Source organism: Panulirus ornatus, chromosome 3 (assembly GCF_036320965.1).
Source record: "Panulirus ornatus isolate Po-2019 chromosome 3, ASM3632096v1, whole genome shotgun sequence".
NCBI classification, from domain to species: Eukaryota; Metazoa; Arthropoda; class Malacostraca; order Decapoda; family Palinuridae; genus Panulirus; species Panulirus ornatus.
The window spans coordinates 13,582,391-13,600,545 of NC_092226.1; the positions used below are offsets into that span (position 1 = coordinate 13,582,391).

The 18,155-nt window shown below is 46.0% G+C and overlaps 1 protein-coding gene across 2 annotated transcripts in view; it reads right to left on the reverse strand.

Annotated features, from left to right (window-relative positions):
* LOC139760720 (glycolipid transfer protein) overlaps positions 1-18,155 on the reverse strand; it is a 189,487-nt gene that overhangs the window by 5,112 nt on the left and 166,220 nt on the right. Inside the window, exon 8 of one of the 2 annotated variants that reach the window (XR_011715395.1) lies at positions 15,986-16,250. The gene's annotated coding sequence lies outside the window, so the exon portion shown is untranslated. Of the gene's footprint in view, positions 1-15,920; positions 16,251-18,155 lie in introns of both variants that reach the window. The other variant, XR_011715393.1, reaches the window with a different exon arrangement.

Here is an 18,155-nt window from a genome sequence, read left to right on the forward strand (position 1 = left end):
CCCCCCCCCCCCCCCCACAGCAGTTCGCACTAAGGAAGTTCCACCTAACCCACACACAAGACCCTCCCCCCCCCAGCAGCCAGGCTCAGAGAAAGGAGGGAGGGAGAAGGAGGGAGGAGGGAGGTGGAGGAGGGAGGAGGAGAAGGTGGAGGGGAACTTGGGATGATCGCCCCCCCCCTTCCTCAGGGGGGGCCCCCTTCCTCCGTGGGGCCCCCGTGATGTAGATGTGACAGATACAGACTGAGTGACTGACTGGCTCTTCTTCAACCCCCATCATCACCCTCCACCTCAACACCCCAGAGACTGACTGGTGCTTCCCCCCCCCCCTTCCCCTCCGGGGGTGAGGGGGGGGAAGGGGGGGGGGGGGTCAGGACCGTGCTTAAACACACCCCATCCCCCAGCACGTCACCTAAAGGGCGATGACCTCCTGCAGGAATCACAGGTATTTTGAGCCTTACGCCACGCGTGAGAGAGAGAGAGAGAGAGAGAGACGCACCGTCTTCCTCTCTCTCTCACTCGAGTATCAACTCCCCTCCCCCTTCGCAGCTCTCGAGAAGGACCTCGTCTCCTTCCTTCCTTCCTCCTCCACACACACACAACACACACACACACACACACACACACACACACCCTAGTGGTCCCTGCTGGCCGGCCAGCGTCGCGTCTCTACGCTGTGTGGGTAAGGGTCGTAAACAACAGTGGACCTGAGGAGCGAGAGAGAGAGTATCAGGCTCACACAATCGCTTCCTATTGTCCCGCCGCTAAATCCCGGTTGTGATATCGCGGCCAATAATGTGGTGTGGCGGGACGCAAATTGAATATTAAAAACCCCGAGCAGGAGAGAGACCCCCAGGGGGGGGGGGGTGGATTACACACACACACACAGACACACACCTGCCCTGGGGGCCTGGGACCTGGGGAGAGAGAGTAATGCACCTTTCCACGCGCGTAGCGCCAACCGCCTTGTGTCGTCTTAGGTAACGACTGTCGAGTCTTTTTTCTCTGGACCGCCTCCCGTTTTCTGAGCAGTGGCGTAAGGAATACTATGTCTGTCTTGGGCCAACTCCTCCCTTGGCTTCGCTCTCAGTTCGAGGATCATGTAACACCCTAAATCTAAAACTTATTTTCAATGTCTCTGTAGTTACCTCCCCCCCCCCCCCTACCCCCACCCCACGTCTGTACGTGCGTGCGTACGTACGTACTCCACGTATTACAGGGAGAAATACAGCGCTCGCTTACAGCAACCTCAAGAGTCGACGCGCGCATGCGTGCGTGTGTATATATGTATTCCCGTCCGTCCGCTGTATTCTTCATATGTACGTACTCCCGCGTCACCCATCTGACTTCCATCTCTGTGTCTCGTATTCGCTACACAGTTGCTTGGCGAGGCGAGTTAAGGAACAGTGCTAATTATTAATGTCTTTATGTCTGGTGTCGTATATACTCTCTCTCTCTCTCTCTCTCTCTCTTCCTCGGTCTATATCGTATGGTTCCTAGGCACTGTAAACTTAACATGGTAATGCCTATACTTGTGCTGGGTCTGTGTTACCTGTATATCATGTATTCCTATATATATATATATATATATATATATATATATATATATATATATATATATATATATATATATATATATATATATAATCATTCAATTCTCTCTCTTTTGTAATATTCTTATAATCGTACCACTCAGTATATTCGTCTGGACAAAAAAAAACTTTTGAGCTATCAAATATGTTCCTGAAATTTAAATGTCTCATTTAGACGAATTCCCAATTTCTCGATGTTTCCCTGTCTATCAATTTCCCTCGTAAGGCTTCGTTATGTTACGTACGTTATCGCTGGTACAGTAACGAACCCGCTGACTTATAGGCTCAAATTTCCCTTTCGTTAAATTCCCAATTCCATTTGTAAAATTCAAATGTCGTTGTGATGTTTATCTTGACCAGTCTCTTTTAGAAGTAATTCTAAAATCTTGAATATATCGATAGAAAAGCAAGTAATATTGAGAATATTCATGAAATAGATATTTGGGATACTTAGAATATTCATGAAATAGATATTTGGGATAATACTTAGAATATTCATGAAATAGATATTTGGGATAATATTTAGAATACTCATGAAATAGATATTTGGGATAATATTTAGAATATTCATGAAATAGATATTTGGAATATTTAGAATATTCATGAAATAGGTTTGGAGTAATATTTAAAATATTCGTGCAAGTTAAATATTTGGGGTAATATTTAGAATATTCATGAAAGTTAAATATTTCTGGTAATATTTAGAATGTTCATGGGTTAAATATTTGGGATATTTAGAATATTAATGAAATAGATATTTGGGGGTAATACTTATAATACTTGATTTTCCAAAAGAAGGAACAGAGAAGGGGGCCAGGTGAGGATTTTCCCTCTAAGGCCCAGTCCTCTGTTCTTAACGCTACCTCGCAAACGCGGGAAATGGCGAATAGTATGAAAAAAAAAAAAAAAAAAAACTTATAATATTCATGAAACCGTTAGATATTTAGGGTAATATTTAGAATAATCATGAAACATATTTGGGGTAATAATATTTAGAATATTCATGAAATATTGTAAGAAATAGATATTTTGGGGTTGTTTTTAAATTAATTCACAAGTCGATGGTTTTGAAAATGAAGTTTCGTTATGAACTTGTAAACATCATAATTAGCGTCTATATTTCTTAGGTCAAAATAAAATATTTACGACATAATATCAGATTACATTGAATTATTCTTTTTCTTTCAAATTATTTCTGGTAAAAAATACAATGAATTATTTTTAACAATAATTTCCGGTAAAAAAAAATTATTTTCATGTATTTGTCATTTTCTTTACAAAATGAGTCGACTTGTTAATTACTTGAACGATACTTAAGACGTGTGGTAGAGAGGTCGTGACCCCTAATTAACAAGACTTAATTAGCCATGTTCGTTTTTTTTTCCCTGATTTTATTAATCACATTATGGTCTCCCTGTGACGCACTGGGGTTAAACTATAGAAACATCTTGATCCAGTATAGGTCTACTTATATCTATCTATCTATCTATCTATCTATATATATATATATATATATATATATATATATATATATATATATATATATATATAAGAGTATAGTAGTCGGTAATATATATATATATATATATATATATATATATATATATATATATATATATATATATATATATCGTTTTTGGAAGGTTTAGATGTAAATGGATCAGTACCACACATTCATCGTTCAGTTATTCAGCTGTTGTACTTAACATCACAACCCACAAGTTATATTTCTGTAAAAGTAAATATTTGCGGTTGTTAATTTTTTTTAATATATACATTTATTACTGTCCAGCTTTCAATATAATTTATAAATTTCTTTTTTAAACTATCGATTTTCTTATTAAATTGGTGTTAGATAAATTACACTATTTCTTCTCGTAAATGAATAATTGCGTACGAAAATTTTTAAATATTCAGTGTTGAATGTCTGTTGTAATCCTCTGGTTATATATATAACCTGGTGGTTGTGTGTTGTGAAGTTTGTGTATCATGATTCGCATCAGGGGTTGTGGACAACCAAGCAGGATGTGTCTTCATAAGAAAAACCATAGCTCGCATCACTGAGAACAATCCATCACGAAATGGTCGAAGATTAATTTACATTTTTTGCCTCTCTCTCTCTCTCTCTCTCTCTCTCTCTCTCTCTCTCTCTCTCTCTCTCTCTCTCTAACTATCTATCTATCTATGATGGCTGTACAGATAATTCACACTAATATCCCTCAGTGATTAGTCATTAACTCACTAATGAGTCATTAGCCCTTTCAGTACCTCCTCCTGGTATGTGTGTGTGTGTGTGTGTGTGTGTGTATTACGGGTCACGTTCATCAGTTTAACACAGTCTGTACACTGACATAAACGTACATGACACTGTCAAACGCAATCCTACACTGTTTCACACACCTTACACAGTCAAACGCACACTCTGCACACGACCCCTTTCTTCTAGAGCTTCAAGGCTGCTCTACGATCAGTAGCAGGGAAAAGATGCAACCCACCCATGGAGTAATGAGTTCTCCACCGACGTTGTATTCCAATGATGAGTGACTTTCCACTCGCGGTGTGTTGTGGAGAAACGAACGAACAGACAGACGCATCTAAGAACATTATATATATATATATATATATATATATATATATATATATATATATATATATATATATATATATATATATATATATATCAAACTCAATAATGGAGGTAATAATTGTAAATAAACTACACGTAAGAGAGATGGTCTAGTACAGAAAGGTTTATACGAGGCATCCCTTCTTGTTTACCTCCCACCCACCTCTGGGCAGGCGTAGTGGTCGCTGGGTCATTACCTCGACTGGCGTCGCGGTATATTGACGTGTGCAGCAGAGTCAATACAAAATTGGGGTGTGGGGGGGAAAACTACCTCAAGCCTCGTTTAATGGGGGGAAGAGGAAGGATTCATAGCGTTTAATAACAACTTTTTGGGGCTGGTCATGGACGTGAGGAGGAGTGGAGTAGGGAGGGAAGAAAATGAGAATTCACACCAGCGAGTGTGTGTGTGTGTGTTTTGACCCAGGGGTCGCTCAGGCGCTCCCGGTACGGGGCAAACCCTTTCCCCCCTCCCTCCCGCGCCCCGCCCCGCCCCGTCCTCCTCCCCCTCCTGGTCTTCCCAGCGGAGGTACGAAATGTCAAGGATTCGTGAGTTACCGGAGAGTGACGCGAGGCGACTCATGTATTATTATTGCTCGTGAGGATGTGATGGGTCGACCCTTGAAGGGGGGAGAGGCCATCACCTGTCCTCGTGAGAAATTGAGCTGTGTGTGTGTGTGTGTGTGTGTGTGTGTAGGGTGGGGGGGGGGGGGGAGGGGCTTAAATTTATCTGTAGGGGGTCGTCTCTTTGAATTTATCGGTGGGTCTTTAAATTGACCTGGGGGGCCCATCAATTTATCAGGGGGGTCCTTGGATTTACACGTGGGTTCTTTAGATTTATCTTAGGCCCTTAAATTTATATCTGGGGCCCTTTAAATTTATCGGTAGGCCCTTAAATTTTTATCTGGGGCCCTTTAAATTTATCCGGGGCCCCTTAAATTTATCTGGGGCCCCTTTAAATTTATCTGGGCCCCTTAAATTTATCGGTAGGCCCTTAAAGTTATCTGGGGCCCTTTAAATTTATCTGGGGCCCTTTAAATTTATCTGGGGCCCCTTAAATTTATCGGTAGGCCCTTAAATTTATCTGGGACCCCTTAAATTTATCTGGGGCCCTTTAAATTTATCGGTAGGCCCTTAAATTTATCTGGGGTCCCTTTAAATTTATCGGTGGGCCCTTAAATTTATCTGGGGCCCCTTCTCCTTAGGAAGTGATGGATCTACTGCCCTTAGCTATTCTAAACCTATCCTTATGGAGTCCAAAATAAATCTATGACAATAACTTGTCCTTCATTATCCTAAATAACAACTAAGTGGGGAGACGTGAAGGGTGAACTCTGGAGTGTTTACAGACCAGCTGGTGTATGGAGCGCAGGTGGTGAGGTGGAAACCCCAGGTGGTGAGATGGATACCCAGGGGGAAGAACCCCAGGTGGTGAGATGGATACCCAGGTGGAAGAACCCCAGGTGGTGAGATGGATACCCAGTTGGTGAAATGGATACCCAGGTGGTGAGATGGAACTCACAGGTGGTGGGTGATATGGAGCTCACAGGTGGCGAGATGCAGCTACAAGATGGTGAGATAGGATCCCAGATGGTACGATGTAGCTACAAGACGGTGAGATAAAACCCCAGGTGGTGAAATGGAGCTCCAGGTGGTGACATTAAGCTCCCTGAAGGTGAGGTGGAGCCCTCAGGTGGAGAGATTGAATCCCAGGTGGTGACACATAACGCTAGATGGTGATACTGAGCCCACAGATGGTGAGATGAAGCCCTACGTTGTTAAAACAAAGTCCCAGGTGGTGTAATGGATACCCTGGTGGTTAGATGAAGCCCCAGGTGGTGAATTGTAGCCGCAGGTGGTGATATGGAGCCACAAGCGGTAAGATGGAGCCACAAGTGGTGAAATGGAGTCACAGGTGGTGAAATGGAGCCACATATGGTGAAACGGAGACGCAGGTGGTAAGATAGAGCCACAAGTAGTTAAAGGGAGCCACAGGCAGGGAAATGGAGCCACAGGTGCTGAAAGGGAGCCACGTGTGGAGAAATTGAGCCACAGGTGGTGAAGGAGCCACATGTGACGAAACAGAGCCACAGGTGGTGAAATGGAGCCATAGGTGGTGATACAGCCACAGGTGGTGAAATTGAGCCACAAGTAATATGGAGTCACATGCGGTGAAATGGAGCCACAGATGGTAAAATGCAGCCACAGGTGGTGATACAGAGCCTCAGGTGGTGAAATGAAGCCACATGTGGTAATATGGAGCTTCACGTGATGAAATGGAGCCACAGGTGGTGAGATAGAGCCACATGTGGTGAAATGGGGCCCCTGTTGTAGAGATGGGGCCACAGGTGGTGAAAAGGAAACACGGGGGATTAGATGGACCACAGGTGGTGAAATGGGGCCCCTGTTGTAGAGATGGGGCCACACGTGGTGAAAAGGAAACACAGGGGATTAGATGGACCACAGGTGGTGAAATGTTGCCACAGGTGATGAGATGGAGCCACAGGTGGTGAAATGGAGCCACAGGTGGTGAAATGGAGCCCCTGTTGTAGAGATGGGGCCACAGGTGGTGAATAGGAAACAAGGGGATTAGATAGACCACAGGTGGTGAAATGTTGAAACACGTGATGAGATGGAGCCACAGGTGGTGAAATGGAGCCACAGGTGGTGAAATGGAGCCCCTGGTGTAGAGATGGAGCCACAGGTGGTGAAGAGACACAGGGGATTAGACAGAACAGGTGGTGAAATGGAGCCACAGGTGGTGATATAGAGCCCCAACTGCAGAGATGAAGCCACAAGTGGTGAAAAGAAGACAGGGGATAAGAAGTAGCCACAGGTGGTGAAATGCGAGCCACAGGTGGTGAAATAGAGTCACAGGTGTGTATAAATGGTGCCACAGTTGGAGATATAGGCGGGGAGATGGAACCACAGGGGGTGAAGTGGAGCCACAGGTGGTGATATATAGGCCTAAGCAGCGAGGTGGAGACAGGTGGTGAAATGGAGCCAGAGGTTGAGATGGAGCCACAGGTCGTGAAATGGAGCCACAGGTGGTAAGATATAGCCCTAAGCAGCGAGATGGAGTCACAGGTGGTGAAATGGAACCACAGGTGGTGAAATAAAGCCACAGGTGGTGAAACAAAGCCACAGATGGTGAAACATCCACAGGTGATGATATCGAGCCACAGGTGGTGAGACGGAGCCCCTGGTGTAGAGATGGAGCCACAGGTGGTAAAATGGAGCCACAGGTGATGAGATGGAGCCACAGGTGATGAGATGGAGCCACAGGTGGAGAATTGAAGCCACAAATGGGAAACGGAGCCACATGTAGTAAAATGGAGCCACAGGTGGTGAACTGGAGCCACAGAGAATTAGACGAGCCACAGGTGGAGATGGAACCACAGGTGGTGAAATGGACCCACATGTGAAATGGCAACAGGGAATTAGCTGGAGCCAAAGGTGGAAAAATGGCGCCACAGGTGGTGCAAAACCCACAAGTGGTAAAACAGTCGCAGGTGGTAAAACAGAGCCACAGGTGTTAATATGGAGCCAAAGATGTCGAAATTAAGCTATAGGTGGTGAGATGGAGCCCCTGGTGTAGAGCTGGAGCCACAGGTGGTAAAATGGAACCACAGGCGATGAAATGGAGCCACAGGTGGTGATATGGAGCCACAGGTGGTGATATGGAGCCACAGGTGGAGAAATGAAGCCACAGGTGGTGGGATATAACTCTAAGCAGCGAGATGAAGCCACAGATGGTGAAATGAAACCCCAGGTGATGAAATGGGGCCACAGGTGGTGAAATAGATCCACAGGTGGTAAGATGAGCCACAGGTGGTGAAATAGAGCCAGAGGTGATGATATGGAACCACAGGTGGTGAAATGGAGCCACAGGTGGTGAAATGGAGACACGATTAGATGGAGCCACAGGTGGTGATATGGAGCCACACTTGGTGAAATGGAGCCACAGGTGATGAAATGGAGCCACAGGTGGTGATATGGAGCCACAATTGGAGAAATGAAGCCACAGGTGGTGAGATATACCCCTAAGCAGCGAGATGAAGCCAGAGGTGGTGAAATGAAACCCCAGGTGATGAAATGGAGCCACAGGTGGTGAAATAGATCCACAGGTAATATCGAGCCACAGGTGGTGAGATGGAACCCCTGGTGTAGAGATGGAGCTACAGATGGTGAATTGGAGCTACAGGTGGTGAAATGGAGCTACAGGTGGTGAAATGTTGCCGTAGGTAATGAGAGGGAGCCACAGGTGTTGAAATTGAGCAACAGGTAGTGAAACAGAGCCACAGGTGGTAAAACAGATCCACGGGTGGTGAAATGGATCCACAGGTGGTGATATGGAGCCACAGGTGGTGATATGGAGCCACAGGTAGTGAAATGGAGCCACAGATGGTGTAACGGAGCCACAGGTGAAATGGAGCCACAGATGGTGATATGGAGCCCCTGGTGTAGAGGGAGTCACAGGCGGTGAAATGGAGCCACAGGTAATAAAATGGAGCAACAGGTGGTGAGAGAGAGAGAGAGAGAGAGCCCTACGTGGTGATATGGAGCCACGTGTGGTGAAATGGATCCGCAGGTGGTGATATGGAGCCACAGGTGGTGAGATGGAGCCCCTGGTGTAGAGATGGAGCCACGGGTAGTGAAATGGAGACACGATTAGATGGAGCCACAGGTGGTGAAATATGGCCACAAGCGATGAAATGGAGCCACAGGTGGTGAGATGGAACCACAGGTGGTAAGATGGAGCCCTTGGTGTAGAGTTGGAGAAACAGGTGGTGAAATGGAGCCACAGGTGGTAAAATGGAGCTACAGGTGGTGAAATGTTGCCGTAAGTGATGGGATGGAGCCACAGGTGGTAAAATGGAGCCACAGGTGGTGGAAAGGATCCCTAGATGGCGAGATGGGGACACGGGTGGTAAAATAGATCCACGAGTGGTGAAATGTCTCCACAGCTGGGGAAATGGAGCCACAGGTGGTGATACGGAGCCACTGGTGGTGAAATGGAACCACAGGTGGCGAAATAGAGCCACATATAGTGAAATGGAGCCACAGGTGGTGAAATTGAACCACAGATGGTGAAACTGAGCCACACATGGTTATATTGAGCCACAGGTGATGAAAAGGAGCCACAGATTTTGAGATGGAGCCATAGGTGGCGAGGAGTGACAGGTGGTGAAATGGGGAAACAAGCGATGAAATGGAGCCACAGGTGGTTAAACGAAGCCACAGGTGGTGAAATAGAGCCCCATGTGATGAGATGAAACCACAGGTGGAGATGGAGCCACAGATGGTAAATGGAGGTACAGGTGGTGAAATTGGACATGTGGTGAAATAGATCCACAGGTGGATATGGATTTCCTGGTGTAGAGATGGAGTCACTGGAGGTGAAATGGAACCACAAGTGGTGAGATGGAGCCAAAGGTGGTGAGATAGAGCCACAGGTGTTGAGATGGAGCCACAGGTGTAAAGATGGAGCAACAGGTGGTGTAAGAGGGCCACAGGTGGTGAGATGGAACCCCTGGTGGTGAGATGGAGCCACAGGTGGTGAGATGCAACCCCTGGTGGTAAGATGGAGCCACAGGTGGTGAGATGCAACCCCTGGTGGTAAGGTGGAGCCACAGGTGGTAAGATGGAGCCACAGGTGGTAAGATGGAGCCACAGGTGGTGAGGTTCTGAGAGTTAACAACTGGTCCTGAGTGTTATGGATGATGTTCATGTGTTCCACCTGTTGACTGTGGTTAGCATGTGAGCTGTGGTGACCTCGGTTGTGACGTGGTGACCTCTGGTGACCCCCTGACCCGAGCTGACCTGTGGTGACAGTTGATGACCTATTGTGACCTGTGGTGTGACCATTCTGGTCAGGGGTGATGACCTGTGGTGAATGAGTGTGTGTGTGTGTAAGCCATGAACTGTCACGAGTTGTGTGAGAGAAGAGGGTGGTTGTGATGAATTGCAAGTGTCGTAGAATTTGACAATAAATAACAACCCAGAACACTTGTATGTTCCAAGAGGTTCACTGTGTCTATGAAGGACATGGCATTTCAAACATGGCTTTTAAGCCCCTTCTAAGGCAACGCCACATTTCAAAAGTTTACAGTTTTTAAGTTTTTTTTTACCCCCGCCACATTGCTCTTATCATCTCGCGTGGATTCCCTCCTCCCTACATAAATGTTGAACGAGTCCATCACCTGAACGCCCTAGCCAACGAGCCTCCATGCCAGAAAGGCTCCGTTGTATGAATATTTAAATAATAACCCGAACTCCATCGCCTCGCACTTTCAGTTAGCCCTGCGCTCTCTACCACAACACACACACACACACACACTCTCTCTCTCTCCACCCATCATCACCAAACTCTTCCCAACGCTTGTCATTTCGCGCCACTGTGCCTTACCAACTCGTGCCTCATCTCAAAGATGATTAGGATTCAAAGTTAAAAAGTCAAAATAATAAGGCAATTGGTCGGTTTTTCTGGGGGGTAAATATGGGGGGATATTAAGCGGGTCGCCTGGAGAATGCACCCGTTCGTCACCGTAGTCCACGAAGAAGCCCGCCAAATAATTGTCCGAATGCCAAACACCGACTTTTATTCTTATTTTCCAAAAATAAAAATAATACCGAAATTCTTCTTCTCATTTCTAGAAATGACTTGTGTTCGTAACATCACAGTACCATTACCTGTAGTGGGTATTTCTTCACCTGAATATGGGATTGGATATATATATATATTTTTTTTCAATTATCTAAATATTTGAGAAATTAAACAAGTTGGCATCTCACACCATACACGTCTCTTACCATAACAAATGAACTTCCGGTATTAATAAAAGACTATTATATAAACTGGTGAAGTTAGTTAGTCAGTTATGTAGACCTGGTCTAGTTTATACATCCTGGCATAATTCACGAGAATATAATATTCAGGAATATAATATTCAGGTCAAGTGTAGTTCAAACGAGCGATTAAGACACTTTGATAGTGAAGGAGTTATCAATGCTTTAATTTAAAATGTAAATGAAATCAATGTATATCAAGGATAATTTCCACCAATTTCTAAAGCTTCCACACGAGTTTGGGTAATAATAAAAAAAAATAAAGTGATCAATAAACGCCTGAATTGAGAACCAACGCTTTTTTTTTTTCCCCTCTCCACCCCTTCACGATTAAAGAAAAACGTACGATGCATTCTGGAGAATGGTGTGACACGGGTGCAGAACTCATCGTTCACGATTCGCCACAGAACATAATGAGATTTTTATTGAAAGTAAATATAATAGTGACGATGATGTCGGAAATAAAAGCTGTATTGTTGCTTCGTTTCGGCGATACAAAGATATATTTTTGGCGGATATCTTTCAAAAAATATGAAAATATATATATTTCTACCAAGGAAAAGTATTGAAACTTATGCATCAACTACAAGCATGTATGCATTAAATCATATACATTCTCTTTTATAATCAAATGTTTTTTGTAATTTTAAGGTAATTATAAAATACTGAAAACATTTTTTTCGGCATTTATCAATAATAAACTAAATTTCCTTTATAACAATTGTTTTTCTCATACTTTAAGGGAACTACATATTTTGTACATATTGTGGCTTTCAGCAGTGTGGCAAAACATTTCTAAGTTTTGTTATCTGTCAGAACTTGGCCTCGCACAGGGTAAAAGGCGAGGACACGCAACAGAAGCCGCGCCGGCCCTGGACGAGAATGGGAGGACATGGATATTATGGCCATATTATAGCAAATGTGATTGATGCCATTGTCATACCACAACCCCGGTAACACCCACACGCCCAATCATTCGCACTCAAACGTCTACTTCTCCCTGGTGGTAGATCGCTAAAATATATGTTTGTCTTTGGAGAAATTATCTGAATTAATTCTGGTCTGGTTATAAGTACAAAACTAGCGTACAGGTGGTTGTTAAATAAGGGTTTTGAGGTGAGTGTGGTTTCCCGCCAACGTGAGGTCCCGGACCCGCCGTAAACAATCGATGGCGGTGTGACCAATGGCCGCTCGATACTCCGCCACTGGCTTCGACTTCGTCTACGGCCTAACACCCTTTTTAGTAACTTTCTCAACATTCTTTACATATAAATACTTAAGAATAAACTTAAAAATGTATTGAATATAAGATGATTGAGGTTAAGAATGAAAGCAAGTTTAAGAGGGTATAAAATCAACACGTATTTGCATGCAACGAAGTTCGATCTCAAGGGCTGGGACGTGGGGGAAGCCTTGCGCGTGCTGTATGTCCGCACGTGCGCTCACTTGGCCACACAAATACACACACACACACACACACTTGTGTCGACTGTATTTAAACATTTTTCCCCACCCTTTCCGTAAGTTTTACAAATAGACCCAAACAACTAGAACATCCGTGGATGACAGTTCCACCAAACCAAGAACCATCGTCTAATTTTTCTTTTCTCTTCGGGTTATGGCGATTGTTAAGAGCGGGCACGAGTTGCCGATGACGTAATTGTCTATTAACTTGTCATTGCGAGGGTGTAATTACCACACTAATCACAGCCTAATGGCGTAATTACGGTTGTATTATTCAACAGATATTGACGTGTGGTAACTGTCAAGTGCAAGGCTAGAAATGCTTTCTGTCTATACAAATTGCAGGGCATCAGAGAAATGCAAAAGGCGGTGGATTAACTGTCGTTTAGTTAATGGTACACCAGTCGTCTCCTGATGGGTTCTTGAGAACGACCCGTGGGCATCAGTGGCCTAAGTCGTAGGTCAAATCGTTACATCCAAAGGTCGTACGCTGTACATGTATATTGCGTGTTTAAGGGTCGTACCGTCGTGGTCACAGGTCGTACCGTCGTGGTCACAGGTTGTACCGTCGTGGTCATGGGTCGTACCGTCGTGGTCACGGGTCGTACCGTCGTGGTCACGGGTCGTACCGTCGTGGTCACGGGTCGTACCGTCGTGGTCATGGGTCGTACCGTCGTAGTCATGAGTCGTACCGTCGTAATCATGGGTCGTACCGTCGTACTTTTGATATATATATATATATATATATATATATATATATATATATATATATATATATATATATATAAATCAGGAATGAGTAACACAAAGACTAAAAACAACATACACCTCTACTCACGTCATTAAAGTATAAGTACCGATAAGACATTTAAGTACAGTTCATAATAATGTGGATAATGTAAACAAGTGCTTTAATGAAAACATCAATACATAATTTCGAACTACTACAGGGAAGTGTGTGTGTGTGTGTGTGTGTGTGTGTGTGTTCCCGTTAGCGCTTCGGGAATGCCTGACTGATAGCGCTTATCTCCCTACCTCAGAGCTGAGAGAGAGCCGGCACACCTGTCTTGGTGGGGAGAGAGAGAGAGAGAGAGAGAGAGAGAGAGAGAGAGAGAGACAGAGAGAGAGAGAGAGAGAGAGAGAGCCTTCCTTGTCCTGACACCTGAACTTGCCCCCTGACTCCTAATAATCTCCTCAGTTCATCTGAGGAGGTCACATCCTCAGCAGTGGAGGCTGAGTACAGTCATCCTCAGCAGTAGGGACTGAGGAAAGATAATGTCCTCAGTAGAGGCCAAGGAGAGGCCGTCATACCCTCAGTGGGGCCCAAGGAGTGACTGTCAAATCCTCAGCGGTGGGGGAATGAGATCGTCACATTCTCAGCAGTGGAGGCTGAGACCGTCACATCCTCAGCAGTAGGAGCTGGGAACAGACCGTTACATACTCAGCAGTGGGAGCTGAGGACAGACCGTCACATCCTCAGCAGTGGGGGCTGAGGATAGACCATCACTTCCTCAGTAGGGGGGGCTGAGGACAGACCATCACATTCTCAGCAGTGGAGGATGAGGGTAGACCATGACATCCTCAGCAGTGAGGGCTGAGGACAGACCGTCACATCCTCAGCAGTGGGGGCTGAGGATAGACCACCACTTCCTCAGCAGTGGGGGCTGAGGACAGACCATCACATCCTCAGCAGTGGATGATGAGGGTAGACCATGACATCCTCAGTAGTGGGGGCTGAGGACAGACCGTCATCCTCAGCGGGAGGCTAAGGACAGACAGTCACATCCTCAGCAGTGGGTGCTGAGAACATCACATCCTCAGCAGTGGGTGCTGAGACCGCCACATCCTCAGTAGTGAGGCTGAGGGTTGACCGTAACATCCTCAGCAGTGGGAGATTACAGACAGTTACATCCCCAACAGTGGGGGACGAGGAGAGATCGTCACGTCCTCAACAGTGGGGGCTAAGGAGACAGTCACAACCTCAGAGGGGGTCGAGGAGAGACTGTCACATCCTCAGCAGTGGGGACTTAGGACAGACCGTCATATCCTCAGCAGTGGGGTCTGAGGAGACCGTCATAACCTCAGCAGTGGGGGCCTAGGACCGTCACATCCTCAGCAGTAGGGGCTAAAGACAGACCGTCACATCCTCGGCAGTGGGGGCCTCAGGACAGACCGTCACATCCTCAGCAGTGGGTGCTGAGAGTGCCACATCCTCAGCAGTGTGGCTGAGAACAGACCGTCACATCCTTAGCAATGAATGAACTGAAAAGAGACCGTCACATCCACAGCAGTGGAAGAGGACAGACCGCACATCCTCAGCAGTGGGGCTGAGGACACCGTCACATCCTCTGCAGTGGGGGCCGAAGAGAGGCCGTCATATCCTCAGCAGTAGGAGCTGAGTAGAGACAGTCACTTTCTCAGCAGTGAGAGCTGAACAGAGACCGTTATGTCCTCAGCAATGGGAGCTGAGAACAGACCGCCATATCCTCAGGAATGGGGCTGAGAAGAACCATTCACATCCTCAGCAATGAAGCTGGGGACAGATAGTCACATTCTCAGCAGTGGGGGTTGATGACAGTCACATCCTCAGCAGTGACGGCAGAACAGAGACATTCCCATCCTCAGCAGTGGAGGCTAAAGAGAGACAGTCCCATCCTCAGCAGTGGAGGCTAAGGAGAAACCGTCACATCCTCAGCAGTGGAGGCTAAGGAGAGACCATCACATCCTCAGCAGTGGAGGATAAGGAGAGATCGTCACATCCTCAGCAGTGGGGGCTAAGGAGAGACAGTCCCATCCTCAGCAGTGGAGGCTAAGGAGAGACCGTCACGTCCTCAGCAGTGGAGGCTAAGGAGAGACCGTCACATCCTCAGCAGTGGGAGCTAAGGAGAGACAGTCCCATCCTCAGCAGTGGAGGCTAAGGAGACCGTCACATCCTCAGCAGTGGAGGCTGAGAAACCGTCACGTCCTCAGCAGTGGAGGCTAAGGAGAGACCGTCACATCCTCAGCAGTGGAGGCTAAGGAGACCGTCACATCCTCAGCAGTGGAGGCTGAGAAACCGTCACGTCCTCAGCAGTGGAGGCTAAGGAGAGACAGTCCCATCCTCAGCAGTGGAGGCTAAGGAGAAACCGTCACGTCCTCAGCAGTGGAGGCTAAGGAGAGACAGTCCCATCCTCAGCAGTGGAGGCTAAGGAGAAACCGTCACGTCCTCAGCAGTGGAGGCTAAGGAGAGACCGTCACATCCTCAGCAGTGGGGGCTGAGACCGTAACATCCCCAGCAGTGGGGGCTAAACCGTCACATCCTCAGCAGTGGGGGCTAAACCGTCACATCCTCAGCAGTGGGGGCTGAGGACAGACCGTCATATTTTCCACCTCAGTTCACCTCTAATCACACTTACGTTACAGCTGGGACGATGGCGGGGTGGGAAGGGGTTACCACTGGGAGTGGCAGGCCCTGCTGTACCTCAGTCATGACGAGCGGCCATGAAGTAGTCATGGTCCGCGCTATGGTCCACCCTCTTCCCCGGGGCCCGTGCAGTGGTCCACGCTCATGGTCGGGGCCCGCGCAGTGGTCCACGCTCATGGTCGGGGCCCGTGCAGTGGTCCATCCTCATGACCAGGGTCAGTCCAGTGGCACATTTTCATGGCCGGCCGAATTAGGGGGGGTCACGTCCTTCCTGTACCACCGTGGCCGTAATGGCCGCCACCACCACAAGTCAACGACTGACCTAAAATCATAACAATATTAAGCATGAACAAGAATTTAAATGTTTGCAACGGCTCCCCATCATTAACACACGAGAATAAATATCATCACACAACTAAGATTTAATTTTGCTCAGTATTATTCATAGTTATGGGGAATCCCATTAAATTTCAGCAGAAAAAATAAATTATTGAGATTTTCAGAAGACTTGATTGGTTCTGGGGATGAGCTACGCCATAGTATTGGAACACAGGTTTGATCCTAGAAGCGTCCCTTATAATTACTGCAGACTAATTATTAAGAAATAATTAAATGTCTTGAAATATGTACGAGTTTAGTATCTGAATGATGGATTTATATATGAATTTATTTGGCACAATATACATTTAAATTCCACCTCCACCTTCCCGCCAAGACGGTACGACATTTGGGCAGGATGGACCACTTTTAGGATATATGTACCTAGCCTTTATCCTGACCTTTTAAAGGTCAGGTCATATGAATACTCCATCATATTCACGAGTCTTGCCGTCGTATTCATGGGTCGCACGTCGTACTCATGAGCCGTATGTCGTATTCATGGGTCGTACCGTCGTATTCAAGGGTCGCACCGTCGCACTCAAGGGGTTATCTGGCAGGCCTTATAATCCCTTCATGACCTTTCGTAATTTCACTTTGATTACATTCAAGCCTTTAACTTATGTTTAAACAATGGCCCCGTAATCTTTGGCGCCAGCCAAGATAAGGGAGAACTACTTATCTGGGCGGAGGAGGAACAGGTGAGTTACGAGGCGCGGCAGCATGGCGGGAATTCCAGACACTTCTAGAGTGGCCGGGGCCGAGTGCTTTTATCAGCAGGTGCATTGGTTGACATGCTTCTCGAGAAATCGGCTGGGTTTTTGTGGGCTCCCTATGATAAGCAAGAGCTGATATAATGGGCCATTACCCCAAGACGGCAGTTAGGGGATGTTAATTTCCACACTGTGTATTCTGCAGCGTGCAGTTACTTTTACTCTCACACTGCTAAATTTACTCCGAATTTTATATACTTTAATTATCACTGGTGAAGTAGGAATATATTTGTATCTTCTATCAAGTGTATCATATGTATCTTCCGCTTAATTTGTAAACTTAGGAGCTGGAATTCAGCGACAGTTATAAATAAAGAAGGAATGAGGAAGAGATACCGTACGCCTCTGACCCAAGCCTCCATGTCTCCTATCAGGGCGGATGCGACTGCATGTCACCCGCGTCTCATTCATTAACACCTGGACCCTGAACGGGGAGTGTGGCACCTGCCCTGCCCAGCAGCTGATCCCATCCCAAGGGCCAACACCTGCAGCCACTCCACGATGCCACTCATCAGTTGTAATGATTACGCGAGATCGTACCAGCCCAAGAAATTGTCGTGCTCTTAAGAGTCGAGTTTTGAATGTATCGTCAACATGGTCGCCATAACATCCACGAAATGATTTGTTAACGAAAATATTTACCTTCAAAAGTACGTTTTTTTGAAGATGTTGACAGATCTGTATATATATATATATATATATATATATATATATATATATATATATATATATATATATATATATATATTTTTTTTTTTTTTTTTTTTTTTTTTTATACTTTGTCGCTGTCTCCCGCGTTTGCGAGGTAGCGCAAGGAAACAGACGAAAGAAATGGCCCAACCCCCCCCCCCCCATACACATGTACATACACACGTCCACACACGCAAATATACATACCTACACAGCTTTCCATGGTTTACCCCAGACGCTTCACATGCCTTGCTTCAATCCACTGACAGCACGTCAACCCCTGTATACCACATGACACCAATTCACTCTATTTCTTGCCCTCCTTTCACCCTCCTGCATGTTCAGGCCCCGATCACACAAAATCTTTTTCACTCCATCTTTCCACC